General features: G+C 42.0%; 1 long non-coding RNA gene across 6 annotated transcripts in view; it reads right to left on the reverse strand.

The window, feature by feature from the left end:
• LOC128104102 (uncharacterized) overlaps positions 1 to 16,612 on the reverse strand; it is a 133,195-nt gene that overhangs the window by 66,042 nt on the left and 50,541 nt on the right. For all 6 annotated transcript variants that reach the window (XR_008215872.1, XR_008215876.1, XR_008215870.1 and 3 more), the window contains one exon: positions 9,402 to 9,518. This is a non-coding gene — a long non-coding RNA (uncharacterized LOC128104102). The remainder of the gene's footprint in view (positions 1 to 9,401; positions 9,519 to 16,612) is intronic.

Consider the following 16,612-nt stretch of genomic DNA (forward strand, 5'->3'; position numbering starts at 1 on the left):
AAACAAAAGGACCTGAGTTCGATCACCAGAACCCACATGAGAAGGAGGGGGAGGAAGAGGGGGAGGAAAAGGAGGAGGAAGACAAGGAAAAAGGAGGAGGAGGAAGAGAAGGAGGAGTTAGTTGTTTAGGTGTGGTGGCTCACACTGTGATCTCAGAGCTGAAGAAGTAGAGACAGGGTGATCCCTGGGATGCATGAGCCAGTCAGTCTAGCCTGATCTTCAAGTTCCTAGCCAGTGATAGACCCAGTCTCAAAACCAAAGTGGATGGTACTTGAGGAATGATACCCGAGGTTGACCTCTGGTCTCCACACTCATGTCCACACAAACCTGCACTCAAATGCACCCACACCCACATGAACATAAACGCACACACGAACACACACATGCACACACACAAAGTATTTAGTGAATGCCAGCCATACATGGCACAATGACAAAAAATTGCAACTACTTTAGGGTGGTGGATTTTTTAGTATAATTGCTCAGCACACGTATCCTGACACAGGCAGGTGCAACCAGACTCCAGAGGGCACAATCTTTACCTTCGCAAGGAGCTCAACTTAATTAGAGACCAGAATTCAGATCACATTTGCAGTAACAGGGGCATAAACAATACGGAGCACAGGCTTCTGAGGTGGTATGCCAAGGCCCCAAATGCTGAGAGAAAATTTGTGCACAGCACGAAGCAAGCACTCCAGATGGGCAAAAGTGAGCTCATCCTACCCCATCTCCTACCACCTGCTCCCCACTTCAACAGGAAAACAAAACAAACCCTTCGGGGAATTACGCCTCACCATGTGATCAGGTTCAAGATTCTCCTGTGCCCTGCACTCTCTGGCTGGATCACCAGAGCCAGGCAGAGCCAGGCTCATGGGGGAGTGAGGCATACGTGAGAAACTAACCAGGGAGTCAAATCGCGTGAGCAAAGCTCTGCAGAGTGTTGTCTGCCTTCCCACATGAACCCAGGGATTGTCTGACAAAAGGGAAGAGTGGTGGGCAAAAGAGCAAGTCCAGTTGATCAACCTCTATCCTGAAGGCTGAAGCCATCATTTGCTATGGTCTCAATGTATCCCTCACAAAGTTGGTAAATTAGACTAAGCTGTAATGTGTGTGATCATGATATCTGGAGGTAGAGTGCAGCTAAGATTGGATTCAATGAGGTCGTAAGGGCGAGGGTTCCATGACAGCGTTAGTAGCTTTGTAAGAAGAGGAAGAAAGACCTAGCCTGGCATCCTGGACTGCCTCTTCATGTGATGCCCCCTCTGCTAGTTTATGATGTGCCAAAGTGACCCTCACCAGATGCCCGCATCATGCTCGTAGACTCTCCAGTCTCCAGAAACTCTGTTCTTCATAAACTATCTAACCTGTGGTTTTCATTTCCAGCAACATTCCTGGAGACAAAGACAGCATTTATGCAACTAGAGATTGCAACAAATTTTCAAAACAATGCAAAGTTACAAATTACAAGATGTCCGAGTAAAGATTGAAAATCCCAGTGCAAGCTTTCCAACTAAATAGAGCAAAACTAAGAGAACTGTAAAGAGATCCACCCGCTCTCCCCAAAAAGGGCATAGGCAAAATAAATAGGAGAAACTTGAAGGGAGGATTGCCAGAGGAAACAGGGAAATCTGTGATTAGATCTGAGCACTGGTGCCTCTTGACACACTTAGAGAAAAGCAGAAGAGGGGCTGGTACCCACCAATTCCGAGCCTAAGACAGAAACACCATGCCCACCGAGAGGTAGAAAAGAGGACAGTTAGTGTGTCAGGGGTGACCTATGTTCAAGTAGATGGTCCTACACCCACACACGTACAGACAGTGCTAGGTGGATTTAGTGAGGGGGGGGGAGGGAGAATACGAAGATGGGAAGAAAAGATGGTGTGGGGATAGGGGAGGAAGGAATCAGAATAGATCAAAATGCATTACACAGTTTATGAAGTTTTCAAATGATAAAAAATTAAATAAATTAAAGCATTCTCAGGGAACATATTCCTCCAATTGCAATGTTACTGCTCAGACAAAACCAGGCTGTTGAGGGGGTGAGCACTCTTGAAACTCCTTCGCAGTGGCTAGCGCTGTACCAATGGCAGATCATTGAAAAGCAGTGACATCTGATGGTTACAAAAAAGACGTATAAAAAGAGGGTGGGGGTGGGAGGAGGGAGGACAGGGGAATCCGTGGCTGATGTGTAAAATTAAATTAAATTACAAAATAAAAAAATTTAAAAAAGAAGTATAAAAACTTCTAGGAGCCTTCAACACATTCTCAACCTAGTAACTTTATAATTTAAGGTTCTTTCTCTCTTTCTGTGTGTGTATGTGTGACTCTCTCTTCCTCTGTCACCTGTCTCTGTTGTCTCTCTCTCTCTGTGTCTCTCTCTGTCTCTCTCTCTCTCTCTCTCGTGTGTGTGTGTGTGTGTGTGTGTGTGTGTGTGTGTGTGTGTATGTGTGTGTCCCTATCTCTCTCACACAAACTTGCCTTCTCTTTCTCTCTTCCATCTGTCTCTGTCATCTCTCTCTGTTTCTCTGTCTATCTCTGTCTCCCCATGCCTCTGTCTCTGTCTGTGTGTGTGTGTGCACATGCATGTGTCCCTATCTCTGTCTCTCTCTCATACTTGCTTTTTCTCTCTGTCATCTCTCTGTCTCTGTCTCTCTGTGTCTCTGTGTGTGTCTCTCTCTGTCTTTCTTACACACACACACACACACACACACACACACACAGATCCTCAATTCTCCCACTTTATTGAGCAAATGTATTCATCTTACACATTCCCATTTACACGGCAAATGTTTTCACATGACATTATATTCTAAGTACTTAATAATGTCCCTGAAAAACTAACTGGTGAGTTTCAGAGCAAGCAGTCAGTTTGGGGAGTAGGGAACATGGGCCAGGTAGATTTTGATGAGATGAGAAAAGGAAAGAGAAATTGGGCAGTTATGATAGTATCAGTTTCCGCCCCTGCTGTTCTCCGCCCTGTGCAGCTGAAATCAGAGGGCTGAGAGGCCCGGCCACCCACTCACACCCCCTCATTCAGTCAATTATGTGGGATATTGGCCCAAAGGAGCAACCACTAGTACCAGTGAGCTCATCCAGTCAGGGGTGAGCCAGGCTTGGAGAGAATTGCTGCTGTCTTCCTGACACTGGCATCCTTACTGAGCCTAACCAGAATAAAGTTATGGAAACCTTCACAGCAACAAAGGACCTTTTCTGACAGGATGACTCCAGACCTTTCCATAAGAGGCCCTGCTCTCCCTGCCTCACATCGGGGCGTCTTCATAGGTCCCACTCTCTCCTGGCAAGTTTCCGTGCTACGTCACTGTCTCTCAACTGCGCATGTCCAGTTAGGTTTCTGTGCCTTTTTCTCTGCCTCAGCACCACATCATCAGGCTCAGGGGCAGGACCTATCTACTCACATGCTGTCCTGCTCTCAGGCCCATGGACAGAGACCGTGCAATTAAACTTATACTGTGAGTCCACCTGGCTCCTGTATATCCAGCTTTGGGGAACGTTGGTTGTGTTAGGTTCATTCTTTGGGGGTTTGTCTCCTGACTCATCTCTGATTCTCACAGTGTCCACCTGGAGAGGATATGCTCCTGTTTATCTGGCATTGGCAATGCCAAACATGTCCTTACCAACTTGGAAATATCTTGTCTTTCCTCCCAAGAACTGATCCTTAGGTAGACATATGTTTTTCTGTCTTCTTTAAACACACCTCTCCCAGTTATAAAGCTTCAAATCTCTTGCTTGACAAACTATACTCCTCAGTGAAATATGAAATAAGAGAATTCAAACACAAGAGAAGAGACATATGAACTGAAATTCATATCAAATATCAGATTACCTCATCCTTTGAAAAATATCGAAGGGAAAGGAAGATGAGATTCTGGGAGTCCTGTGCGGATTTTTTTTTATAATTTATTTATTTTTATTTTATATACATTGGTGTTTTGCCTGAAAGCATGTCTGTATGCAGGAATCAGATCCCCTGGAACAGGAGTTACAGACAGCTATGAGCTGTCATGTGGGTGCTGGGATTGAACCCGGGTCCACCGGAAGAGCAGCTAGTGCTCTTAGCCACTGAGCCATCTCTCCAGGCCTGAGTCCTGTGTTTTTAAAGAAGAGACTGGATAATTGACATGGAATCATAGTTACTGCTGTGCTGATGACAGACATCATGAGGCAAACAGACACAGCAGCACAAGACCCAGATAGCTTAGAATCTTGTCTCAACTGAAATTATTGTGTGTGTGTCCACCTATGTGAGCCTACGCTTCCTCATCTTGGGGGCTGGGATAATATGTGCACATGTGTGCAGTGAGCACTCACATGTATACATGCATGCAAAGACCAAAGGAGGATATTGAGTGTCTTCCTCTGTGGTATTCATATTTTGGAGAGGCGTCTGAACTTGCCTTGTTTACTGGCTGGCCAGTGAACTCCCAGCATCCCCCAGTTTCTCTCTACCAATGCTGGAGCATTTGAACTCAAGTTCTCCTGCTCATGCACCAAGTGCTCCTAAACGCTGGTCTACTACCACACCTAGCCATCCTTATATATCCCTGAAATGGAATCCAACATAATATGTTTAAAATATTTTTCATCATAAAAAGACTACAATTCCATTTATTTTTAAAGTTAGGAAACCGTTTATTTGAGGCCATGCTGGAGTGAAAAGGCACCATTTAGTACACAAAGATAACAAGTTACTTTATTTTATTTATAATTTAATCATCTAATTTTTTAATGTATTACAATGTGCCTGTTAACGTTTCCTGGAAGACTCAAGAGTGGTCCTCAAATATAAATGCCCTCTTCCTCAAAAAGAATTGTCTTAGATAAGCCCGTGGGGTAGAAGTGAGGCCAAAAAAGGTAACAGAAATATATGGATTTTTTAATTGTGTGTGTGTGTGTGTGTGTGTGTGTGTGTGTGTGTGTGTGTGTGTGTGCATGTGCTCACAAAGGCCAAAAGAGAGCACTGGATCTCCTGGAGCTACAGCTGCCTGAACTGGGTGCTAGGAACCAAACTCACATCTTCTGTAAGAGCAGTCCACACTCTTAATCACTGAACCATTTCTCTAGGCCCTGCAATCTAAGTTTAGAAGTGATATTTTCTTCTTTTGGGGGAATGACTCAAGTGTAAAACTCAACTGATCAATAAACTAAGAGAGTTACTGAGTCCTGTGTTTATCAGAAATATTTACACAGGGCACGGGAAACAAACTGCACTGAGATGCCTAAAGGGATATACAGGCTGCAGCCTGCAAAGATAGAAATCGGGGTTCAGTCTGTCAATAATGGGAACCTATCACTTCATGAATATTCTGTTCCTATTAACACGTTGCTTTCACCCAAAGAGATCCCTGAAACCAAGAGTGTTTGATGGTGTGTATTATTGGCAATCACTCTTGCATTGGTGATCTTGGAGTAAGGACCCTTCCCAATACTGCTCCATACCATCTGCCTTAGCCAACAGCCTGTCCAACAGAGCGGCTTTTCAGAGCTCAGATCAAAGCCTCCTGTGTGCAAAGTGCCTATTGTTCATTAGTGACATGTGACTTGCACCTGCTCCACTGAGGTGCCCTGCTTTCACTGCATCCCTCTCAGTCTCTGCAAGCTGTGGCAAGATCACAGGGCCAGTCACTTTGGTGACGAAGGAAGCCACACTCTGCCAGTCACAAGCTGGACCAGCTGTGCTGGTCCTGTGTGAACCAGGTGCCTCCTGCCTGCCCAGGAATCCGATGCCAAGCCTTGGCAGAGAATGGACGAGCAGCTGCTCCTCCGCTTCGTTCTTGTCTGTTTCCCTCCTCCACAGCCTGAGAATCCAAATGCAATCCCCCGGCAAGCCCAGCACAGAAGAGAGGAAAGGAACTTTGAAAGGAGATGCAAGGGCTGTGACTGCAGAAAGTTGACTGAGGTCAGTGGAAAGGCAGGAAACACAGTCAATGTGTGAAGTAAGATCACTTTAAACCTAAGCTTTCTGTATTGTGAATGCCACCATTCTCACCATAGGGGAAACTTATCAAAAAGCGAATGGTGTACTGATCACATATTGATGTGATTGTTACTAAAGATCCAGTCACATGGATTTCAAACCCATGCCAACCAAGATCCACATAAAACCATCATGATAACAAACAGCCTCAGCTGAGATAATCAGGCAGCGCCATTTGCTGTGCAAGAGGTTCAGTTCCATAACTTCTCATGATTTAACTTGGTTAACAGCTCTGGGAATAAGAGGAGCATTTGTTCTCATGGGCTTTTCTGGTTATAGCCTCTCTCCATGTGACAGCCAAAAAAACACTGGTAGGCTACAACTAAATTGCATTTAGCTCTTGCACTGTGCATTGTATTGTCCTTTCCTAGAAAGTGTTTAAAGACCACCATGCCACTCAGCCAACTCTTTCATGTTCTCATTAGATCAGAATGCTGCTGCTCATGTAGGCAGACCAAGAGTGAATGACCAATTAGCCAAGTGGCTTACTTCCACCCCCAAAGGCTCTTCCTTGCACATGGCTCTCAGGCTGTGGTGGACACTACCTCCCAGGCAATAACTCCCAAGTCGAGAGGAGATGGGAGGAGGGGGTTGCAAATGATGCAGTTGTGAAGTGACTCATCCTCTCACTGACTCCGTTCACTTCTGTGTTTGCAGTCACTTGAACAGCTGTGTGGGCCGTGTGAAGTCAGAGATATTTTTTGTTCCCAAAACAGGAAGATGGCGTGGGGGGAGTTGAGGGGGGACAGATAAGACAGTGGATGTGTGTGTAGATGTGAAGTCATAGTTGCTGCATGATTTCAGCTCCTCTGACCAGACAACCATCACTACATTAGTCACTAGTCCAACGATAAGACAGGCCTGGGTAGATTCACAGTGAAGTGAGGAGAACTGGTACTTCTGGCTCAGATCTTGGAAACGTGTCGCACAGTACAGAAAGGTGAGAAGTAATGAACGTGGTCCTTAGCTGGAAACTGAGGAAAATCAGACTATTAAAAAAAAATAAGTAAGACTGGGCTAAAGATATAATTCAGTTGGAAGAGTTCTCGCCTAACATACGTGAAACCCTGGGTTCTACCCTCAGTACTGCATAAGCAGGGCATGGTGGTACACACATGCAATCCTAGTTCTCAAGAGGAGGAAGTAGGAGAATCAGAAGTTCAAGGTCATCCTTGGCTACATAGTGTGAGGCCACCCTGAGATAAACAAGGCCCTGTCTCAAAGGAAAAATAGAATCATATACCTTGCCTTCCAAATATTCACAAATCAAAGAAATAGACACCCCTAAGTAGCCAGAGTATGTAACACTGAGGTGACAGAGGGTGGAGTCTCTTCGAGTCACTAGAGACAAAACTGTAAATGGAACCAAAACCAACATGTCCTCTCTAATGTCAGATGGTTCCTCTCCCCTGCCTCCCACAAAAACATCTTCACCCACAACACTCACTTCAAGCCTTCCGCCCAAGCTTCCACCCTCCACACAGGGGCTCAGCAGAGTGGTACTTGGGCTACATTCAGCCCACTGTGTCTTTAATAAACTTCTTTTGAAGAGAAGCATGTGTTTAAAGTTTGTCTGTGGCTATCTGTGCTGTAACAAATTAAATAGATGAGACAGAGGTCCTAGGACACACAGAGCTTAGACTATTGGCTATCAGGACTTTTGAAAAATGAAAATGACTCCTATTCCAAAGCATAATGGGACAGGGGAATGCAATGCCTCTAACTTAAATAAAGAAAATTTCTCTTATCACTTTGACCCAACGTATAAAACAGTCTACTTATTGGTAGTCTCATCAAGGTCTGTCCAGACTTGGTGGACGATGATACCTCCTTTCCCACTCAAGACCAGTCTTCTCTGGCCTTTGATGGCCTCCCCCTTCTCTCCTTTCAGGTACCCTCAAAATCAAAGCACCTGTAACTCTTAATCCCCCATCATGTTTATGCTCGCTCTGAGTGGAATGATTTTAGTTCTTATTTGCCTGAGTAAATAAAACTAGATTTTCCCACATTCCTCTCAGATCTTCTCTCTCTTGTGTGTCCTGCCACTTAGTGCAATGGGTTGATCAGAGTAAGAGATGAAGAGCAGGGAAAATCAATTCTTTCAGGAAGTACAGGAGAAACTTCTGGACAACAAGACCTTGGTGAGAGGAAAATAAAACCAAGAACAAACAGAAAAAGCCATGACCATAGAAGGGTTCACTTTAAACTTTCAAAACTAGACAAGGAAATACCAAAGGACTCTAGCCCAAATGGAGGTAAGGAAATCAAGTTAGGGCTAAACTAACATTTTTCCTTGGTGATACTATCTAAACCTTACAATAATAGCATTGCACTAAAAAAAAAAATCAAAGGAAAATAAATACAGAATGATGGGAAGAGTATGCTGTCCAATAAGTACTTGGGAAATTAGAGTAATTCTGAAGTGTTAAGGAACACAAAGAAATGCAAAAATTAGTAGGATATACACAAGAGATTCCATGTTCAAGCGGGCATTAAGATACAGCAACACACCTCTGTTCTCCAGCTGACTTTGTTAAGAAACATTAAATTTAAGAAAGATAAGGAAGTTATGTGTCAACAGCATCTCCTCTGGGTTTGATAGAATGCGTCCAGAATCTTCACCAAGTAAAAATGGATACCCCATAGCAGTTGCAGCAAAGTGCAAGTGAGTGGTCCTCTCACTCCTCCCTGGGAGCACTTGACATTTTGCTGCTGAAGGAAGACAAGTTGTTTTTACCACTAAGCGGGACAGGTAAGAGAGAGGGATAGATGTCATCAAAATACATTCAAAGAACAAATTATATATATATATATATATATATATATATATATATATATATATACCAACAACAATGTTTTACCTTTATCAAACAACGTTTTACATATTTTAGAAGTGGTCCTCTCCGCTCTGGCATCTACTCAGTCTGGTCCAAGGACAGAGAAGACTAGATGAGTTGGACCCAGAAAATCATACTTTGTCCATGTTATAGAAATGCCTAGCCCACCACTGCCCTCACATGTCTTCCTTCTAGTGTTTGTGGACATGCATATCCTCATTTCCTGCAAGTATATTTTGCTGTAATGTTTAGGTTATGCTCAGGTGGGACAGAGCACAGTAACAGACTGAACTTTCAGAAGCCAAGTACAACAAGCTGATGTCTCAAGCATGCAAAAGCTGATGAAAGTCAGGAGGAGTTTTCTCCACTGGCAAAAAAAAAAAAAAAAAAAAATGGGTCCAGCCTCCTCCATATGACATTGCCAACTCAGGAAAGTATTTCCTGGGTCAGGGCAGCCTGAGATGAGAAAGCAAGAAGGGAGCACACTGCTCAGAAATGCCCCAGCCTGTGTTTTACATTTGTGGTATTTGTGCTCACATTCCACAGCCAGAGTTAATTACATGACCCACCTCTTGAAAGGGAGCGAGAGGAACTGCGGTGTATTCAGAGAAGAAGAATGCAGTATGGGTAACTGCAGTACATGGACATTTCCATCATTCCAGCCACACTTACTGCTGCCCCGATACCTAAAGGAGAAGCAAATAGATAGTGAATGAAGATTGGTTGAGCTGAGTCGGCTCTGGCTGATGAACGCAGTCCCAGAAGATGAGACTGGAAGTGGGAAAAAGGTTGCATTCAAACTCTGACTCCAAGAAGGATTTGGAAATGAGAGAACTAGGAGAGAACATTGCTAAAGGATCCTCATGAAGAAAAGAAGAATAGTCAATAACACCACATACCTCACTTGGAAAGGATAAATAAGAAGACTGGACACAGGTCATTAGACTTGACAGTTGGATCATTCATTAATGGCTCTTCTCTGGTGCCAGACAAATCTTGTTATGGTGAGTTTTAAGAGGGTACCTAAATCATTCAGTGAGTTACCTTCATAGTATGAATGTTTCTCAAAACAGGTAGCTGCTGGAGATATGTGGATGTTTTGTTACTCTGCGTTTTTTTTTTTTAACCCTAATAAAACTTTTTGCCTTGAAGTAATAAGAATAGCTATTGTTCAGTGTACACATACTACATGCCCAACACTTTGCTAAGTGCCTCCTTCACATTTTTGGTGCCACTGACAACCAAATTTACAAAGGGAATGTTATACTCCATCCCCCCCTTTTAGTACAATCTACAGGGAGAAATGTGGCCAAGTTCTGCATGGTTCCGAAGTTCGAGGTCTTTCAACTGTACGTATGTATGTATGTATTTTCAAATTGAAAATGCTCTCTCATGTTCACAAAACTATCCTTTTATCTTTAGCCTCAAAATCTTTATATGCCCAAAGAACTGAACATCCTATCCCATGGATACTTGCTCGGCCATGTTCATTGCTACTCTATTAACAATAGCTAGGAAATGGAAACAACCTAAATGTCCTTCAACTGAGGAATAGACAATGGAAATTTAGCACATACATACATACATACATACATACATACATACACACACACACACACACACATACACACACACACATATATATACATATATACACACACACACACATATACTGTGGAATACTATTCAGCTGTAAAGAAAAATATAATCATGAAATTTGTAGGTAAATGGGTGAAACTAGAAAAGATCATATTAAGTGAGGTAGCCCAGCTCAGAAGACAAATATTGTGTGTTCTCTCTCACCCAATGCTTCTAGCTCTAGTCTTCAGATATGAGCACATGGCCTGGAGAAACTGCAGAAACCAGGACAGTAAAGGTAACTATGAGGTGGAGAACAAAGGAGGGAACAGCAGGGTACAGACAATCTGAAAGGAGAAATGGAAAAGATGGCGGGTCTTTAATGAGAGGAGGGGTGAGCCATAAATACAGAAGGAGAAGTGTGCGGAGGGTAAAATCACAGTAAGGGTGACTGAGAAGTCATAATGAATCATATTACATTTTAGCTACCTAAAATTACATATAATACACATAAGTCTGTGTGTGTGTGTGTGTGTGTGTGTGTGTGTGTGTGTGTATATATATATATATATATATAGTTTAAATGAAATTTCCTCATCTGGGCTAAGAATGTTTCCCTCAAGAATCCTAAACTATCTAACAAAAACCCCAACACCAGGCATGAAAAGCCCCCTTTTGAGCCATTAGTCAAGGTTGCCCAAGAGATTCCAAAAACAGTATAGACTATTATTGTTTCCTCTCAGAGGTAGAAGTTAAGTCCCTCTTAACACCACATACTTCAAACATAGGATCCAAAGAACTCGAGCTACTTCTAGCCTGGAAGTTTCCTCCCTAAAGATGAACTTTCAGGGTACCAGAAGGTCCCATGCAAACGTCCAAGGGAAGGAAGCAAACAGCAATTTTACCTACGACGACACCTATGAATCGCAATAACAATCAGCATGACAGCATGACTCTGAGTAAGATTCTAGTACTTTGAAGTAGGAAACAAGCTTTGTAGCTTTCTTATTTTACATTCTACCCCTTCATGATGATTTGAAAGAAAATGGCTCCCATAGAGAATGCCAATATTAGAAGGTATTGCTTTGTTGGAGTGGGTGTGGTCTTGTTGGAGGAAGTGTGTCACTGGGGGTGGTCTTTGAGGTCTCCTTTGCCCAAGCTGTGCTCAGTGTGACACACAGTTGGTTCTGCTGCCTGCAGATCAAGATGTAGAACTCTCAGCTCCTTCTCCAGAACCATGTCTGCCTGTACACAACCATATCCTGCCATGATGGTAATGGACTAAACCTCTGAAACTGTAAGCCAGCCCCAATTAAATGTTTTCCTTTGTAAGAGTTGTCATGGTTATGGTGTCTCTTCATAGCAATAGAAACCCTAACTAAGACACCCCTACATAAATGATAACTATTTTCTAAATGTAGATACTCACGTAACTGGGCTTGGTGTGGCTTAGTAATGGCATGCTTGCTTAGCATTGAATCCCCAGCACCATAAAAACAAAATAAACACATTTTAAAACTCAAGTAACTATTTGCACTTCTTGCATATACGTAAGAAAAGTCTTGCACATATGGGGCATAAAGCAAGTGTTTGGGGAACATACATTCAATAAATAAAAAGCATAACTCCTAACCACATTCTAAATAGTTATCCTTATACCCACAGGTAAGTGTGGCTCCCACCCCTTATCCAAGAAACTTATCTTTGAAAAGAGGAGACCATTGCAGAAAACCACAACCATCAAACTTCAGAGAACAAGACATTGTGTGATTCCCAGTCCCAGCTAACACATCTATAAAACAATTCCTGCACCTTAGGCTCAGGGATCAGTTGCAGAAGGAAGGGGTGTAAAACTCGTAAGAACCAGGGAAACAGAAAAATTGCTGTGTGGTTGTATCTCCTAGAAATGTCAACAAGGCTATACTCACGAAGTCTCATCAACATGGCTGCCTAAACATGGCCTGAACAATGATGGCACCAATGAACATGCTTACGTGGAAAGAAAAAAGAAACTCATAGGGCCTCAGCTCTAGACAAAGAACTGTGAGCAACCAAAGAACATCCAATACCAACTAACCAGCCCTGAGATCATATATATACAGGTAACATTATATAGGCTGGGCAGGTTGTATTTATGTATTTAGGAATATGTGTGTGTATATGTATGTATAAATATAAGGTATATGTATATATACATAATAACAGTTAAAGAAAAAGAGAGAACAAGGACCTATGTGGATGGAAGGAGGAAAGGGAAGGAGAGAAACTATGTAATTATATTATAATATAAAAAATAAATCATAAAAATCTTTGATACTTTAAAAACAGCTATTCTAGACAATTATTCTGAAATTTTCCTCACTAAAAATATAAATTAGGGCTTATGTGATGGCTCAGTGAGTAAAGGCACTTGCAGTCAAGCTTGAGGGATCTGAGTTTGATCCCCCAGGACCCAATGATAAAAAGACAAACCCAATTCTCTTGCCCTTGTGGCATCATAGTATAAAAGAAAAATGAACTAAATGACTGAATTTTCATTTTTAAAATGTGAAGAAATATGTCCACAGATACAATATGATGTAAAAATCCATTATAAACTTCTGTATGCTATATGGCATCCAATTAATAGACTCGGTCCAGGAGCTTCACAATAAATTGTTGAGTCTCACCGTGGGCTTCCTTTTGACAGCAACGCTTTCTTACACATATTTCTACCCTGTTGTATAGAAGCCTGATCTTCCGGGCTAATTCACACACATTTAAAATTTTATATTACTAATCATTAAACCCAGTTCCAACCCACTAATCCCAATGAATAGACATGACTTTCACGTCACAAAGATAATAGAAGCCACCTCCTTACACTTAATCAGCTTTCCTTCCACCTTTTGTCCAGTGTCTCAAACTCCAACAAAGGCTCAGGCCCTGCAAACACCTTCTGGAGCCCTGCCTTCCTTTCAAATGTGCGTCTCAGCTGCGCCCTTTCTTCGCTTCAGGCTTCAGTCTACATGTAGAGACATTCAGTGATTGCCAGTCTCATCAAGGTCTCCCCAGCCACTGAGTGGCTAGTGGAATTTCTTAATCTTGATGTCTCCTCTTGCACAGTCAAAACTGTTTTCTAGAATCTTCCAGATATCAAAAACTGTACAAAATTATGCTCTCTGCAAAATCATTGTCACCTTACTATTTTTTATATAAGGATTTTTACACCATCTTTAGGGATTGGTTTGCATCTTTTTAAAGAAACCTGATTTCTATCCTCCTTCGTTCTATACTGAGTGACTAGATATTTTTACCTGCCAACCCAATATATTCTTTTTTTAGCCTAATCATTTAGGGTGTGTTTGGATGGCTACTTTTCAGGACTGATTTTTCTTGATGTATTCTAAACCCTTTAAATATATGGATTCATGGTGTATCCTTTTAGAAACTTGAATCCTATGTTTTAAGTATTTGTTCTATCTTTTTGGTTTGATTTTCTTCTCATTGACATGTCTTTAATCTCTCTTGCTTCTGGGGCTTTTTTTCCTATAATTTGTCTCTAATGCTCATCTCTCAATTTCTTCTGCATTTAATTCACTTGTTTCTCTTCTGTCTGCCGCCTTTGTCCTTTACTTTCGATGATGCTTCTTTTCCTAATGTTCTGTCTAATTTGGTCTTTGCCTCTGTAGTTATTGTTCCTTTCATTTATGATCTCAGCCAAATCTTCCTGTCCCTCGCCCTTTAATTTGTCCCCCACCCTGTGCTGTCTAGCACTGAGACTCTGATTTCTGATTTTCGTACTTGAATCATCGTTCCATGAAATAGTTTTTTGTTTTGTTTTGATACAATGTTAACTTACAATTCTTATCTGATTCCTGGTAATAACTTCCTGGTACATTTCACTCCTCTATAGAAAAATGTTCCTATTCTTTTCCAAGATTTACTAAATCTCTGTACAGATGCTGTGACAACTTTTCTTGTTTATATTTGAATGAGTTTATTGTTCCTGAGTCAGCCGTTTCCAAAGATTACTCGGAAGCATGATGGAGGAGCAGACGAACTTCTTGCCTTCCAAACTGTGCAACTCACGGACTTCCTCCTCTGTGCAACAGACTGGGTCCATTGAAGTCTGTGGCTCTGCAACCACTGGCCTACTGAGTTACTGACTGTTCCAGTATGACCTCCCAGTTCTTCACCAGTCACCACCACACAGTACAAACTCTCATCTCCAAGGCACCATCCTTGTTTCTGTTGAAGTCACCACCACACAGTACAAACTCTCATCTCCAAGGCACCATCCTTGTTTCTGTTGAAGCATTCTTTCCTCGTACTTTCTGCAGTATCCAACTGTGTAGCCCTGGAGCCTTCCCATCCCCCTACAACGTCATGCTTTGTTCTGGCTCATCTACAATCATCCGTATTACAGTTTTCCCAGGACTAGGGGAGGGAGGAGGGTGCTACTAAGACGTGAGACTCTCAGCACTCAAACGCTCAAACTGGGACCATGCTGGGTAAACGGGGGAGTTGGTCACCCTGAATGTATCCATGCTCAACACGCTTGTCCCTCTGGGTAGAGCCTCTCCTTCCCTCCTGTTTTCTGGATTAATTCACTTGGTATCATCCTCACTATCCTTTTCACGGTCAGTCACCATCCACCATGCAGTTTCTCATCTGTCCCCATCTCCCTCTGCTGCTTTGGACTAAAGATCTATAATTCTGCACTTTAAGAATTTTCTGGGCCAGGTATAGCAGCCCATGCCTTTAATCCCTGAATTCAGGAGGCAGAGGCACATAGCGCTCTATGAGTTCTAGGTTAGCCTGCTCTACATAATGAGTTTCAGGCCAGTCAAGGCTGCATAGTGAGACCCTATGTCAAAATTAAAAGAATTTTTTATTCTTTCTATTAGTGGAATGGTCACCTAATTCCACTGAAAATGGAATTTGTGACTGTTTGTCTTTCATCTTATTGTTCTGTATAATTTGCAGAGAGAAGCAGAAATTTTCAGATTAAGCCACTACCATGTTTCCTTAAAGCTTGGAAATGTACCTGTTTGTTCATAGAGCCCCAGGAGGAGAGCCCTACTTCTGCTGGAGCTCAATTCCTCGACCATGCGGATTCTAAAGAATGTCATACAAGGAATAAGCAGATTATGTTAAGTACTAACCCATACAAAATGATGGACCAACAGGATTTCAGGTTGTATATGCTACACAATACAAAAACACACTGAAATTCATATAAACATAAGTATATTTATGAATGTCAAGTGTGGTGTGAAAAAATAATGGAATGTAGAAAACTCTGGCCACTCAGAGAACTCAGTAACAGCCTACATTGAGTGTAAGTAGAATTAGGTTTTGAATAAACTCCTTTTTGACAAAGAAAGTTCTGTCTCTAAAATATAGCCAAGTCTGTGCAGATAAAAATTAAAAATAAGCAGAGTGAATATTCCTTGTACAAAGTATCCCAGCAGATGCTCATGAATGAATTATTTGATTTAATCCCAGCAAATTTTCAAGGTAAGAGTAATGAGACCAAGCGTCAGAAAAGTTAAAAAATTGAAAATCATTCAAATGCACAAATAAGGCAGCCAACCCAGTGTCACCAGGAAACTCCCATCCTATTCTCTTTTCAGTCAAAGAATGGACCTGCTGGGTGTTAGGTACATAGAAGAGAAATCCTGAGTAACAATGGTGGCTTAAACCCAGGAGAGTAAGGCACACAGCCACTGCTTTCTAACCAGATGTGGTCAAGCTCAAATATAAATCATAGAACAGGAGCAGAGACATGAAGGGAGGCAAGAAAGCCAGCAGCCTTATCTATTTTAATGCAATTGCTTCAGCGAACTGGAGAGACATTTAAGGCTTGAACAGCTCAGTGCATCTGGCTTCATCTCCCAACAGAAGCCCATTTTGACAAAGTGGGAATTAAATTCACAAATGTAAGAAACTGGAATGGTTGATCAAATTTCATCCTGCTGTTATGGAAATAATGTTGTGATAGGGAATGATATTAAATTCTTCAAAAATCAAATTTAAGTTAAGAAAAATAAGACAGAAAGTGACAGGCTAACTGGTCTACTGGGGGAACAGAAGTACCAGGTCTAATTTTCAGAAAAAGCTTTGCAGGGGGGAAAAAAAAAGGTCTGGTTCTTCCAGTCACTGAATAGCCATTAAAATTAAGAGTAGCTCCAAGCATTTAAGAAGGGTTAGCCTGTAA

Source organism: Peromyscus californicus, unplaced genomic scaffold (assembly GCF_007827085.1).
Source record: "Peromyscus californicus insignis strain IS unplaced genomic scaffold, ASM782708v3 Scaffold_8__1_contigs__length_139910024, whole genome shotgun sequence".
NCBI classification, from domain to species: domain Eukaryota; kingdom Metazoa; phylum Chordata; class Mammalia; order Rodentia; family Cricetidae; genus Peromyscus; species Peromyscus californicus.